General features: G+C 34.7%; 1 long non-coding RNA gene across 1 annotated transcript; it reads left to right on the top strand.

Moving 5' to 3' along the window:
* Window positions 1–586: 586 nt before the first annotated feature.
* Window positions 587–14,286, top strand: LOC144370600 (uncharacterized). Its single transcript, XR_013430512.1, has 3 exons — window positions 587–709; window positions 12,722–12,761; window positions 12,990–14,286. It is a non-coding gene; the product is annotated as an uncharacterized LOC144370600 (long non-coding RNA).
* Window positions 14,287–14,561: the final 275 nt, after the last annotated feature.

Genomic DNA, 14,561 nt, shown 5'->3' with positions numbered 1-14,561 from the left:
AGATACCTTAAATCATAATTTTTGAAATAATAAAGTGCAATAAATTAAATGATTGAGAGAATAGTCAGCCATTACTAAGACCCAAATCCATTCACTGGAATATTAGTGAGAAGAAATATCTCAAATCATCATAGATTAAAAACAAACAAACACCTTGAGATGAAAGATAAAAGGGTTGGAGAATAAATCTCCTTCACCAAACATGCAAATAATAGGATTTTACAAAGGGGAAAAAAAGAAAGAAAAGCAGAAATAAGTGATCAAAAAGAAAAATTCCCTGAGGGTTGGAGGTAAGGGATATATCCAGAAATTAAAATGATACAAGTTCCAGACAGAGTTGATGAAAAAAGATGCACACTTAGATTCATCCTGACAAAATTCTAGAGCTCTAATGCTAAAGGGACAATCTTATAAACATTCAAATAAAAAGAAAAAGAGACCATCACAGCAGAATACCTGAGACTGGATGGCTGAAGTGGTGGAAATTTATTATTTCATAGTTCTGGTGACTGAAGTCCAGACGAGGTACAAGCAGGGTTAATTTCTGGTGAGACTCTCATGTTTTGTAACAGCTACTTCTCTGCTGAGTTGTCTCCTCTCTTTTCCTCTGGGTGATGAGCTGAGAGGAAGATCTCTTGTGTCTCTTCCTTTTCTTATAGGAACACTAGTCCTTTTGGATTATGGCTAAGCCTCATGACCTCACTTCCAAGTAAGTACCCCTTTAATGACACTATCTTCAAGTGCAATCACTTTGGGATTAGGACTTAAATATGTAAATTTTGGGTGGGGCACAATGTAGTCCATAACATTACCTAAAATGGAAAAGGAACCAAATCCCAATTAGAATAAATAATATTTCTTGTATGTACAATATGCCAAAATGCACTCTACTATCATGAAAAATAATCAGACTGTCATCGCTCTTATTATCTGTAAGAACAGAGGTTAGGTGATGGTACGAAAACATTTGAAAATTTTTAAAAGAGCTAGAATGGAAATACTCAATGCTTAGTCAAATTATTATTTGTTTGTCAGGACAAAAGAAATACAGTTGCAAAGACATTAAGATTCAGAGTAGATCACTTATTCCATCAGAAGAAAATACTCAATGACCAATTCCAATGAACAGATCCATTAGAATAGAGACCTCAAAGTAGGAGAAATGGGAGAAGAGAGGAATATGTGGTGAGCAATGGACCGTGGTGTACACACATATATCTAAATGAACAATGAAAGATTCTCTGGTAATACGAAATAGAGTACTAATGTGGTTTATTAAAACAGAAGGAGCATCTGCAATGAAAATTATAATAACTTGCATCTGAACTGAGTTAATTAGCTCTGTGAAATCAGAGGTGGGAGAGGGAATGAAAAAGGAATTTTTGAAAGGCACAATCTGAGTGAGGGTTGAACAATGAAAAGAATAAAAGGAGAAAGGGAAGATGGAAGTATTCTAAGGACTCATCTCAAAAAAGGGCAAGGAGGTGGAGCTTCATTGATATATGGCTTAGGAAAGACTTGAAATCTTATTAGTAAATTAGGGAAGTCTGATTATGAGTCTTTGGAAGTGAAAGGTTTTCAGTCAGAATATGGAAAATGTACTGGAATATCCAAATTAAGAAGTTGAGAAATGGAATCAATCCCAACTTTAGCAAACTGGTGGAAAAGCCAGGCAATGTGGAGCATTTCTGTAATCCCAGTAGCTCATGAGGCTGAAGCAGGGGGATTGTGATTTCAAAACCAGCCTCAGCAAAAGTGAGAGGCTAAGACACAGTGAGACCCTGTCTCTAAATAAAATACAAAATAGGGCTGGGGATGTGGCTCAGTGGTCAAGTTGGCCTAAGTTCAGTCCCCAGTACCCTCCTCCCCCCAAATATTAGGAAGTCACCAGAAGCATTAAGTAATAGATATAAAGATGGGAGAAATAAAATTAATATACATATTTGGGAATGGATTAAATTTTTCCATTGGAAGTGACTGAAAGGATGAAATATTGGTTTAATGCACACCATTTATTTTTTAAGGTGCATTTAAAATGTGTTTAAAATTTAAGGAATAAAGGATAAAAAGAGATATTAAACAAGTAAGAGCAAAAATGAGAGAAGAAACTACAACATTAATGTAATCAAAGTGCAGTTTAAGAATAAAAACAAAAAAATTGAAATGTACATAATATAATGATAATAGATTCAACTAATGTAGAAGTTACTACTATCATAAACCCATACATACTAAATAACACAACAGATAAATATATACATCTTACATGAATCCACTAGATAATCAAGGAGAATTTGATTAAGTATCCAATATAGCAAAAGATTTCTTATATTTATTTTGAATTAATCCAGCAAGCAGGAATAACTAAAGACATGAAGGAATTTAGTTATACAATTAATTATTTTATTTAATAACAGACTTTAATATTTTTAAAAGAAATAACATATATTTTTGTGAATCCATATAATATTTAATAAGTAAATCCTTGCCAAATTTAAGATTTGATGGACCACATTCTGTGATTAAAAATCTATGAAATTAAATGTAACCTTAAAAAATTAATACAATAATCTCTTTGCTTAGAATTGTGAAAAAAATAATAGGTATTCCTTGAATCAAAAAGTAAATCAAAATGAAGGTGTAGTAGCACATGCCTTTAATCCCAGGGATTCTGGAGACTGAGGCAGGAGGATTGCTCCTTCAAGGCTAGCCTCAGAAGTTTAGTGATTAAGCATTTAAGTTTAGTGATTAAGCATTTAATTAAGAATTAAAAATGAAAAGAACTGAGGCTATAGCTCAGCAATAAATTCTCCTTGGATTCAACTCCTAGTATTGCTAGTAGGGCTAAGGGTGTGGAGTAATTCAAACCTGATAATAAAAACTATGCAGAAATAAATGAAAAGGCTATTTACCAAAACCAGAAAACTTAGCATAATGCACAATTTACATTAGGGTGGATTTATGAAGATATTAAAATGGAAGTAGTAGATATTACTTAGATTATGATATTAGAATATCAAAAGAACAGCAAAATAACAACTACCCAAACAAAACAACAACAACAACAAAAACAAAAACACTAGCCAGAAAAAATCAAAAACAAAAAAGAAATGCCAAATACTGCCTGATCCCATTCATATGAAGAACCTCAAATGTTGATCACTGAGAAGTTGAAAATAACAGGGTGGTCACCAGCAGCTGGGGAGAACTGATGGGAGGGAGGAACAGAAAAGGTATTTCAACAGGCACTAAGTCATAGTTATATAAGAGAATTTCTGGGGGTTTTTCCATGAGAGGGTGACTATTGATAACAATAATGCATATTTCAAAAAAGGCTAGAAGAGCCAGGCATGGTGGCACTTGCATGTAATCCCAGCAGTTCAGGAGGCTGAGGCAAGAGGATTTCAAGTTCAAAGCCAGATTCAGCAACTTAGAAAGGCTTTAAGTAACTGAGAGTAAATAAAAATTGACAAAAGGACTGGGGAAGTGGCTTAGGGGTTAAGCACCCCAGGCTGTAAATACTCACACACACACACACACACACACACACACACACACACACACACACACACATCCTAGAGAAAAAGATATTGAGTGTTCGCACCACAAAGAAATGATAGCTGTTCACAAGAAGAGATGAGTGTATATGTACCTGATTTCAATATTATGCAATGTATGCATTTGTCAAGGCATCCCATGGTATCCCATCAATATATACACTGTAATGTGTTAGAAGAAAGAAAAAAAAAAGCTAAGCTTCATTTAAAACTAGTAAAAAGATTACGTAAATTAAATAAACTATTACTTGAAAAGACCATAAACTACATTATGAGCCTTATGAGAAAATGGAAAGGAAAGCAGAGAAAGAGGGAGAGGAAAAAAAGAGGAAGAAGAAGAAATGAAATATAAGATTAAGGACAAGAAAAGAAGTATTGTTACAAACACACTGGTTAAGGACAAGTAAGAAAGATAAAAGAATACACAGCAAACATTTGAAATCCTAGAAAACAATAAATTATTTCCCAGCAAACCATAAATTTATTAAAGTTTATCCAGGAAGAAATAGAAACCTAAATTGATTGATGAAATAGAAAAACAATTACACATCTGATAGGGGAATTCACCAAAGGGTTCACAGTTAAATCCTAGCTTTTCTTTAAGGAAAAGTTAATTTTAATATTATAAAATTACTTATAGAGCATCAAAAAGATTAAAAAAAATTCCAAGTCATTTTAAGAAGTCTTTTTAACTTTAATTTCTAAATTAAAATATATGTCTTTTAGAAGGAAGGAGTGAAATAGCTGGACATGGTGTAATCCCAGTGGCTCAGGAGGCTGGGGCATGAGGATCGCAGGTTCAAAGACAGCCTCAGCAGCTTATCTGTGCCCTGCCTCAAAATAAAAAGGGCTTGGAGTGTGGCACCCCTGGATTCAATCCCTGGTACAAAAAAAAAGTGAAATAATGATATATGTTACAAAATGCATGACCTCAAAATGTATGACATACCCAAAATAGTATCTCAAATGAAAGAATCAGGACATAAAAACCACATATTATATGATTCATTTATATAAAATGTTCCTAGAAAGCAAATCTATAAACAGAGAAAACAGATTAGTGGTAACCTAAGGTTTGGGTGAAAGCAGGAATTTGCCACTTGTGGGTACAATGGATATTGTTGTTGTTACCACCACTACTGTGCTGGGGATGGAACCCAGGGCCTCACATGTCACAGTCCAGTACTCCATCACAAGAGCCACATCTCACCCAACAAGGGATATTTTGTGGTCACAGTTGTATGACTGCAAATTTACTAAAAATCATTGAATTGTATGCTGCAAATAGGTGAATTTTATAGTATATAAATTGTATCTCATTGAAGTGCTTTTGATTAAAGTAAATGGATATCAGAAAAGAAAAATCAATGCCATTTCTTATAAATGTACATGCAAAAGGCTTAAATAAAGTAGACTGATAGATTTCATGAAGGTATCAACATATTCCATGAAGTAGCATTTCTTCTAGGAAATAAAATTATAAAAGTCATTAGCTATTCCTTAGAAAGCAAAATAGGGATAAAAATATTTGCTAATTTTACCAATATTTTCAATCACAAATTACTAAAACCATTTCAATTTCAACCAAGAGTAAGAACACAATTGTCAGTCAATATTTTCTTAAAATTCTTGCATAAGGAAATTAGAATAATATAAGCATGATCAAAATAATGGTAAATGTTTATCTGTTAGATAAAATTATTTATACCTAGAAAACCCATGAGCCTGTAATTAAAATAAAAGCAAAGTTCTCTTTTGATTGATAAAGACAATTGTACATGATAACATTTTGAAAAAAATGGCTGATATGACAACAAGGGCCTAGAAATTAAAATAGAACCGAAATTATATTCATAATGACAGAAAAGAGAACAATAAAATCTTAGGAATAAACATAATAACGTAATAAAAAGCTTTATAAGTAAAATTTCTACAAAATTAAAAGATATAAATCAAATTCTGAACAAAGAGAAAGGCATTAAATGGTCGATAAATTTTCTAAAAGTTTTGATTCTTCTAAAACCAGCATATTACTTAACATAATGCCAATTATAGTTCCACTATACCTTTCCTTTTGAAATTGAATAAAATTATTCTGAATTTATATGGATAAAAATAATGCCAGAAAGTCATGCAAAGAAAGAACAGAAATGGAAAATGACTCACATAAAAGATCATCTGACATATCCATCCAGATCAGTTCATTAGAGTATTGGCATAAAATTAGACACATTAGTGAAACATCCTGGAAACCTTGGAACTGGAACTGAGGAGAAATAAGTTTCTAATACATGATAAAAGTAATATTTGGACCAGTATAAAGGCATAAATTATTTAAAAATTGTGGTAAAATAATTAGCTCTCTCTGAAGAAGAAAACACAGTTAATCTCTATCTTACCTAAAACCCAAAATAATACTGAAAGGAGTATTGATTTAATTTTAAAAAATAATAGAACCATAGTACATTAGAAAAGGAATATTTAGGACACTCATGTATTATTTAACATTTGTGTAAAAAAAAATGTGTTTATGGACCATACAAACTTTTAAAAACTCTGCATGTGAAAATATTCTACAGATATGTGAATAGAGAACAATGATGAATCTGAAGGAAAATATTAATATAACTGATACGGATTAACATCCATTTTATATAAAGAGCTCTTTCAAGCATCCCAATAGAAAAATTAGCAAAGACTGTATAGAAGCAGTGTACAAAAAGGCAATTCCAAATGGCCAACAAACATTAAAATACTCAACCTTACCAATCATCAGTGAATGCAAATTAAAGTAATGAGATATCCCTTTATGCACATCAGACTGGCAAGCACTGAGCAGAGCAATAACACCTACTGCTGGCGGTGATACAGAGGAAAGAGCTATTTTAATATATTGCTGGTGAAAATGTGCATTATTATAGCTTTTTTTTTGGAAAGAAATCTGGCAATATCTATTAAGTTAAAACTATCCATTGACCCACACATTTCATTGTGGGAAACTGTCCTAGAGAAACAAAGGTATTGGCAGATAAGGATGCATGTTCAAGGATATTTATTGCATCACTGTTTGTTTTGAAAACCTGGAAGCTAAGTGAATTTTGATTAGAAGAGGAATGGTTGACTACAGAGAATATTACAGAACATTATGCAACTTAGTACTACATTACTTGACATGAAACAATTCCCATGATGTGAAAAAAGCAGGATGCAAAAAGGTAGGTATAATATAATCTCATTGTTAAATGAAAAATTATATATTTCCCTAAATATATAACATGCACAAATATGTACATGCACACATATATATGTTCATATATACATCTGTGAATTATTCTACCTTTCTGTATTTGATTGAAGAAAAAATATCAGATTATATGAACCAGCTTGTTTAAATTGATCACCTGAGAGTAGAAATGGGAGATGATGGAATTAGAGGAATGTGGGAAGAGGAGGGAGCACAGCATAAAAAGCAAAAATACAAATAAAACCCAATATTTGTGATTTGATTTCATTTGACTCTATTATGGCCCTCAAGTTATGGTCTTTTTTGAAGGGATTCTGATCTTGTATAATCTTCTATCCTGAGAAGTGGAACTGTGACTTGTTTCTTTCAATTAGACATCACAAAGGTAATGAGATTTCACTTCCATGATTATGTCATTTATGATTTATGACTTCTGTCTGTTGACTTGCCCTTGCTGGCTTTAATGAGATAAGCTACCACATGAAATGGTCTATATGGCAAGGAACTGAGGGCAGCCATTAAGTGATAGCCAGGAAGTAAACCAGCAACCACAGCAGCTCGGAAGTGAAGCTTTTCTCAGTCGAGCCTTCAAATGAGACCACAGTCTTCCCAGTACCTTGACTGCAGACTTGTAGGGGACTTATATAGCATGCTAGTGCCTGAACTCCTGACCCACAGAAACTAAGATATACAAATACATGTCTTAATATCTTTCTATTTATTTTAAATAAAAAAATTTTCCAAAAAAAAAATCCACTCTACATTATCTTGAAGCTTCACAGAAATGTGTAAGAAATACGTATCATTCTCGTGTTGCAGGAAAGGAACCTGACACTTAGAAGTTATCTTTCTAGGTGTCAGGAAACTGGTGTTTGGCCAGAGTGGAGGTTTGAACGTTAGATGTCTAACACAAAAGTTCCTTCGCTTTGTGCATGCATGAAGGTAGTTTCCATCCGCCCACTTAACAATCCAAACATAAAACAAAAGAGTGGATTGCCCTTGGCCCACTGACACACTGCTACAAACTTTTAAGCTTTTTAGCATTTAATGACCAAAGAAAGACGTTTGCTGTACATGACAGGTGGCTTTCAGTCAACCCCTGGGCAGCCTTTTGGCTTAGGTCTCCTCAGAACAATGTCCAAAACCAATAGGACAGCTCAGGGAGTGGCACGTTTCCCAGGACTTTGTACTTCAAGCCACAATGATGAATAACTAACTGCACTCAAAGTCAAAGGGTGGACACAAAAAAGTGGAACTGAGACAGAGCAAGCCATGGAGAGGGGTCGATGTGCACAGAGAAACTGCAAGTTAGGGATTTCTAAGATAACCTGTAAAGAGGTTAAGTGAGCATTTTATAGAATGGCCAATGGTCAATGAGTTTGCACAATAGTGAGGTAAAATTTCTTTAAAAAATGTCTTTACTGCAAAGATTTTCAGATAATTTAATATGCTAATGTACACAGAAGATTGAATTTAGAAAACTTCTTGATTAAACATTTTGTGCACTAATGCACTAATTTTTTAAAAAAAAATTTTAAATTTTTTCCATTTTTTAAAAAATGAGAACTCCTTCTGTTATTTCTGCCTCCTTCTAAACATGTTCCTATGTCTCTACAAAGTCAACATGATATTGCACCCTATCCTCCTCCTCATAAATTTGTGTCATTCAAAATCAGTTGACAAAATTGCACTGTGTACATCTGTAAATGTGCCACAGTGAATTCCACCTTTATGGATATCTACAAATCACCAATTTAAAAAAAAAATAAATATAGGAAGACCAGTAGGGTAGAGGAAGAGAAACAAGGGGTGAAAAGAAAAGGGAAGTACTGGGGACTGAAATCGAGCAAATTATATTCTGGACCTTAGAATTATATCAAAATGAGCTCCACGATTAGGTATAACTATAATGCACTATTCAAACATTAAAAAAAAATGAGCTATTTTGGGAATGTAAATCCTGAAGGTCATTTTAGAATGTTTTCTAAGTATGCACAAAAGGGGTCAAAAACATGTATTAAAATTAGACAAATAATCTTTCTAAAAACTAAGTCTAGTGTATTCCTTAAAATCTAAAACCAGAAGTTCTAGACATTAACTACAAAAATAAAGAACTAAAAAATCTTACTTTTAGTGGCGGTCTATAGTAGAGTAAGGAACTGAATTAAGGGTATCATAAAAGTATGTGTTAATACACATATTGATTATGATAATAGTAATGGAATGCTTTCTATGTGCACTTTAGTATGACATTCACAACCATAATCTCATTTAATTTGACTCAGTGAGTTTGAAGTCATGTATTGTGAATTCTAATTTTAGAGATGAGAGAAGTAGAGACACAAGAGATCATATCTTTAGAATCACAAATCTATTAAGTTTGAGAATTAGAATTGAAAATATATTTGACTTTTTTTAAATTTTATGAAGATAATGTTTTACATTCGGGGTAATTTTCTCAGATTAGTCTAGCAATTTGATGTTTTTTCACTTTTTCTTTCATCAACTACCTCTAGTCTGTTGTTCAGATTGATCACAGAAACCTTGTTTCATTTTATTATGCAATTATATTTTTCTTATCTAAAAATTCTACTTGGGCAAAATTCTATTTTATTTTAATTATGGACGACCAAAGCTTGTAAATGTACACTCAGTTCTGGCCTTAGTTATTTTCTGTGTCAGTCTTACATGTCTTGGGTAGTGAACTGTGGAAGACTGAAAGGAGATTATGAATTTCTAAGTCCTAAGCTATTTTTTTAAGTTACTTTATCTGCTTCAGGTTTACGTCTCATGGGGAAAACATAAATTTGAATCTCAAAGTTACATATGTAATCTTTAACTCCATTTTTTTTACAGATAATTATTTTTAAGCACAATTCCTATAAGATTTTAAATATCCCTACCTCCTATCTAAGTCATGTAAATCAGTGTGTGTGCATGTGTATTTTCTTAGCCATGTTTCAGGTGTGACATTGACACATTGTAAATGCCAGTTTCTTGTACCTCAGTAGTTCCAGCTCCATGTACGCAAGAGTCTATAGTTCTATCCCCAAGATTAGAAGGAAATTCACTGATGTTAGGTGACCACCAGATTCAGCAGTTGCTCAGTGTCCCAACTCGATTTTCACTAGATCTTTTTACTAGGAACATGAGAATTTTCCTTTCTTAGTGTTGGTTCAGCTGTCTGTTTATTGCTTGATTATTTCTATACATAAATATATAGCTTAGATGCATGTATCTATTTATTCATCCAAAAATTTAGTTAGCTGATTGTTTTATGATTTAAACTAGTAAGGGGAATTCCTTCTTAGCCACATTAAATATATATCTATCCCTTGTGTCTTAAATCATATCACTTCTCCATATTAATCTTTCACTTTGAAATCCATAAAATAATTGGCATTATGGAAACAGTAATTATGGCTTGTTCATAAGATCTCAGAAGAGCAGAATTAGGAAGCAGATCGTAAAATCAAAAGAAGCCATTTAAGAATGAATGAAAGGAAATATTATATTACTTTCCACAACAGGTAGCAAACCTACAAATGTGCTTCTCTAAGTGGTATTTTAGTTCAGTTAATGATGTGTTTGGCATCTTAGGAGGTAATTGTTGTGAAGAACCGTCTTTATTAAATCACGCATAATCCTGGAGATGGATTCCATTATCCAGTGAGGATACAGTGGTTAACAGGTGGGCTGTGCTTGATACCATGTTGGATGTGTGGGCCCGTGGCAGAAGACTGGAGCCATGCCCTCCCAGGAGATAGGAGCACACATCAGGCCAGGGAGAAAGCCTTTGGATAGATAATGTGTAAGCCAAAGCCTGGTGGCTGGAAAGGAGAGGCTGAGTTCAGCTTCGGTCACATTGACTTGATGAAATTATCCAAGTGGAGATATTCCATAGTCAGCCAGATCCACATGCCTGAGCTTAGGAGATCACTCTGAGTTGGAGATATTGACTCAGTGTTTTGCTTGAATAGTAGTGTATTCCTCTATTGTATTTAATTTTAATTGATCTACTAACAAATGAAGGTTTCAAAATCCAAATAGTACAAAGTGTACACAAAAATCGAGTCACTTTTCAACACTTTCAGGCCAGATACTGAATATTACCAATATAAGAATATGTTACCTGCCTCTACCACTTTCTGAGGTTAGCATATACATGTTTCATGTTTTTAAAAGTGATATGACTTTATTCAAACTATTTTGCATCTTACACTTTTTACTTACTACCAAAATTATCATTTTGATGATAAGTCTGTATCATTGTAAATAGTCTCCTTATCTGTTCAACAGTTGTGTAATATTCTAATGCATATATCTGTAAGTCACAAAGTTGTGGATATTTATGTTGTTTCTATTTTTCAATGGTATTTTAAAAATATGAGCCTCCAATATCCCATTATCCTCACTAAAAGTATTAAGCATCTTTTCATATGTTAAATTTTTGGTAAAATCCAGTCCAAACTTCTGATTCTGAATTTAAAGCCATTAGTATTGTGCACCTGCTTTCTTCTCTGACTACACCATTTACTTTTTTGCTTAGTATAATTTAAGAAAATTAGCATTATTATTATTATTATTATTTTGTTCAATCAAACTCCTTCTTATCATATAGGTTTTGTACCTGATATTTGTTTCTTAGCTTGTTGTTATCCTCAACTCTTATGTGAAGACTTGAGATTTTAATTTAAATGATAACTTAATTATTACCCACCTAGTCACATTCAACAAGTTGCCATACTACTTGAATTTTCTGCATATCGCTCTAAAATAAAAAATGAACGAGGACTTAGTACGACTCTGGAGTGTGGAAACCGTGTGAATCTACCACTCAGATCACTGATTGCAGGAAGCTGAGGGCTTCTGCTGATGTGCTCTGAAATCCATAGCTTGGTGTACAAAGCCACAGATCCCTTAGGCTGCATCCAGGCAATGAGTGACAGCAGGGTCACGTAAGCATGTCCATTTCTGGGTGATGTGGGAATCTTCTAAGAGAAGATTTTGACCTGCAGACCCTTCAATGCCTTTATCAAGCTTCCTTATAAGCATACTACAGTCCTAAACCCTTCTGCTCAGTCTTTCTTCCTCCCCCACTGCCTTTCTTTTTATCTTTCCTCTTCTGATCACTCAAAGTCAGACTTGGATTTCTGTCCCTTGGCTCCCTCCTTAATTTTTTTTTGTAGCCTGCTACCCTATTTTTAAAATTTTGAAAATAAATGTATTTTTAAAATGTTTATTCTCATCCATCTGCTTCTTGGAGGACCAGGATTAAAACATTAAAGAACAAGGATATATGAATACTGGTTAGGGAAAAAGATCTCACAAAAGAGACAGCCTTAGGAATGCTCAGAACCATGAAAGAAAACCCAGCAAAATCTTGCAGCGCTGAAGAGAAGGGAAAGGAGTATTTCTGTATGGAAATACAGAGCACTGGCATTGTGGAGCAACCAGCATAGGACTGTGAGCATCAGGCTTCCCCCACACGTTGGTCGTGGATGATCTCAGTAAAATATAGTTGCTCAACAGGTGAGTGGGAGGTGGAACAAAACAACCACAATTGCTGACAATTCCTTTTATTTTGCTTTAAATTATGATTAAGTGTAGTAATAGCTACCATTTATTAAGCCTCCTACTTCCTACCTTATGGTAAGATTTACATAAAAGAGAAGAGCCAATTAGCAACATAAGAAGCAGTAGATGGACCTTAAGAGGAGCGTGGGAGGAATTAGTGCAGGTTCTGTGGTTGTGAGTTAGTGCAGGTTCTGTGGTTGTGAGAAGGATCTAGTAATGCTTGAGGCATGGATCACAGAAGAGAAAGGAAAACTAAAGGAGTAAAATCCCCTGGGTTATCAGAATTGACAGGATCTAGAAATGCAGCTGAATTTATTGCCTCTAACTCTTCCCTTTATCATAGGAATAAAGGAGGAAAAGTAGGTGTTGGCACAGGAGTTGAGGTGAGAAGTTAAATGTCTCTTCTGGAATTATGTCTTTTCTCTGTGCAACAGCAGCTGAAGATGTCTGCTGGATGAGAGGGAGGAGGAAACGGTTGTCTTGGGGAGAGTGGGAGGCTTAGAAATAAGGCTATGTGGGAAGGGAAGAGCGGGTCGTCATGTGTCATCAGTTATTGGTGACCATACATCTACAAATGCTTATGTGTTCAGTCATGGAATTTTCTCCAGCAGCATGCATTTGCCTGTGTTCAGAGGTGAACCTTCAAGGCAGCTGATGGCATCCAGAAGAACCATGGCCGGACTTCCATGATCCAAAGTCACTGGGAACAGGGAGCTTAGGAAATTGGTAAAAGCATGGGAATTGCTGTGCTTTGGACTCTTAGCAAAATAGGAAGCACAGGGAAGAAAAGAGACTTGCACAATGAGGAGAGGTCAAAGAACTGCACTTTCTCATAAATTTAAAAAAAAGAGAGAGAGATAAAAAGAAAATTACTTGTGGGAATAATTGGAAGAATTTTGTCTTCATTTGCTTCCTGTTGCTAATAGAACAAAGGTTTTTTGTGGCCCTCTGTTCTGGTCCAGTGTTGAGGGCTTGCAGTAGGTGATGGCCCTCTTGCTGGCAGAGTTCCAAGGTAGCATAGGGTGTCACATGCCAAGAGATACCGAGTGTACCCGTGTGTGTAGCCCTGGTCTCTCTTGTTCTCATGTGACCACTGGGATTCTATCTGGGCCGTTCCATCCCAAAGACTTCATTTTAGTTTAATCATCTCCCAAAGACTGTACCTCCAAGCACTAGAGCTAAATTAAATTTCCATACCCTTAATTCCTTATGATAAAAATTAAACTTCCACCTGAGTTTTTGGAGGGGACAAATCATATACAACCCAAACTATATCTGAATGAAAGAAGATAGGACAAATGTGGTTATCTGAATTTCATTATCAAGAAATGGAGGGGAATGAGCAAGGTCTAAGAGATAATGCATGAGAACTGAAGACTAGCAGAGAAGAGGAAAGGGAGACACAGGAGACAAGGAGATAAGGAATGGAGACATCAGGGAACTGGAAGAGTCAACTAAATGACCATTTAAATAACCCAAGATGTTAATCTTTTCCTCATGCTCTTCCTCCCTGTTCTGTACTTAGTTGCTCTCTTTATATCAAAGAAGACATTTGGCATTTGTTTTTTAAGGATTGGCTAGCTTGGCTTAGCATAATCTGTTCTAATGGCATCCATTTCCCTGCAAATTCTATGATTTTGTCATTTTTTAGTGCTGTGTAATACTCCATTGTGTATAGATGCCACATTTTTTTATCTATTCATCTATTGAAGGGCATCTAGGTTGGTTCCACAGTCTAGCTATTGTGAATTGTGCCGCTATGATCATTGATGTGGCAGTATCCCTATAGTACGCCCTTTTAAGATCCTCAGGGAAGACCAGTGGGGGAGAGAAAGGGAGAGAGAAGGGAAAGCATATGGAAATGGTAGGAGATTCTCAATGTAACACAAAATTACATATAAGAGGTTGTGAGGGGAAAGGGGTGGGGGACAAGGGAGAGAATTGAACAATAGCAGATGAGGTAGAGAGGAAAGATGGGAGGGGAGGGGAGGGGGGATAGTAGGGGATAGAAAAGGTAGCAGAATCCAACAGTCACTAATATAGCATTATGTAAAAATTTGTGAATGTGTAACTGATGTGATTCTGCAATTTGTATTTGGGGTAAAAATGGAAGTTCATAACTCACTTGAATCAAATGTATGAAAGATGATATGTCATGAGCTTTGTAATGTTTTGAACAACCA

Source organism: Ictidomys tridecemlineatus, chromosome 14, assembly GCF_052094955.1.
Source record: "Ictidomys tridecemlineatus isolate mIctTri1 chromosome 14, mIctTri1.hap1, whole genome shotgun sequence".
NCBI classification, from domain to species: domain Eukaryota; kingdom Metazoa; phylum Chordata; class Mammalia; order Rodentia; family Sciuridae; genus Ictidomys; species Ictidomys tridecemlineatus.
Note: the sequence above shows the minus strand (reverse complement) of the source record. Positions and strands in the feature narration are given on the sequence as shown.